This window comes from Cynara cardunculus (genome assembly GCF_001531365.2).
Source record: "Cynara cardunculus var. scolymus isolate 2C chromosome LG 15, CcrdV1, whole genome shotgun sequence".
Lineage (NCBI taxonomy): Eukaryota > Viridiplantae > Streptophyta > Magnoliopsida > Asterales > Asteraceae > Cynara > Cynara cardunculus.
In genome coordinates, this window is record NC_037542.1 from 167,198 (window position 1) to 168,933 (window position 1,736).

Below are 1,736 nucleotides of genomic sequence, written 5' to 3' on the forward strand. Positions count from 1 at the left end.
AATCTGATCTGCACCAAGTCTAAACAAAAATGGGTCACCCCACAAATAAGATTTAGCATCATGAAAGAATTTTTTCAACATGTGGCCTGTGTAATCAGAGGGTTTTATTCCACAGGCCAAGAAATTAGCTAAATCAGCAAACAATGGTGTTTTTGGTTGGTCAATCAAGAGGATTCTTTCATCCGGAAAAGTATCACTAATGTCCATTCCTCCTTTCTCGGGCTCTTCCAACCTAGACAAATGGTCCGCTACTTGATTCTCTACCCCCTTTCTATCAAGTATCTCTAAGTCAAACTCTTGCAATAAAAGCACCCATCTTATTAACCTAGGTTTTGCATCTTTCTTTGAAATTAGGTACTTGATGGCTGAGTGATCGGTATGCACAATTACCTTTGTTCCCATCAAGTAGGACCTAAATCTCTCAAAAGCAAAAACTATGGCCAATAATTCTTTCTCAGTTGTGGTGTAATTAATTTGTGACTCATTCAAAATCTTACTTGCGTAGTAGATTGAATGAAACACCTTGTCTTTCCTTTGTCCTAGTACATCACCTACCGCCCAATCACTAGCGTCACACATGATCTCAAAAGGTTTGTTCCAATTCGGGGCAAGTACCACTGGTGCGGTAACCAAAGCTTTTTTCAAAGTTTTGAATGCATTTTATACATTCATCATTAAAATTGAATTTTTGGTCATGTTGTAGGAGTAAACAAAGAGGTTTTGAAATTTTAGAAAAATCTATGATAAACCTTCTATAAAATCCGGCATGACCCAAAAAGCTTCTGATTCCCTTAACCGTGGTAGGTTCGGGTAGTTTTTCAATTACTTCAAGTTTTGCCTTATCTACCTCAACCCCTCTTTTTGAAATCAAGTGTCCAAGAACAATTCCTTCTTTGACCATGAAATGACATTTCTCCCAATTAAGGACCAAGTCTGTTTCCTCACACCTTTCCAAACTCTTTTTTAAATTATTTAAACAATTGTCAAATGATGAACCATACACAGAAAAATCATCCATAAATATTTCAATGGATTTTTCAAGCATATATCAGAAAAGATGGACATCATACACCTTTGAAAGGTGGCTGGAGCATTACAAAGTCCAAATGGCATTCTTCTGAAAGCAAATGTGCCACAGGGACAAGTAAAGGTGGTTTTCTGTGATAACCAGATCCTGGTTATTACCCAAAGTATTTAATACATGATTATTTGACTAAATAATTTTCGTGATAGCATGATAATTTGCTACGTGTGGGTATGTGCATTTATGCATTATTTGAATATGGAGAATATGTATATGTATATACATATATATATATGTGCGTGTGTGTATGTGTGTGCATACATGATATATGTTATGTGTATATATGTATGTATGCATGAGTATGTAAGGTGTGTGTGTTCATAAGTTTATGTGGTGTGTGTGTATGCACGTGGTCCTGTGAGTTTAGCCGACTTTCCCTTTTGGGAAAGTATAAAAAGAGGTTTTCACCTCTTCATTTGGTTTTCCTTCCACTTTGGGAAAGAAATTTGAGAGGTTTTAAAAGGAGTTATCCGGTTTATCAAGAGAGGGTGATTTCAAGTGATTGCAAGTGTCAAAGTTTCAAAAGGGATTGATTTCTAGCATTTTGGGTGATAAAAGCTTTATAAGGTGAGTGGTTTCTAAATCTTTTTACTACTGATTTTATTAGTATGTTTCGTATTCTTATCCTTTGAAATGAAACTTTGATTTTATT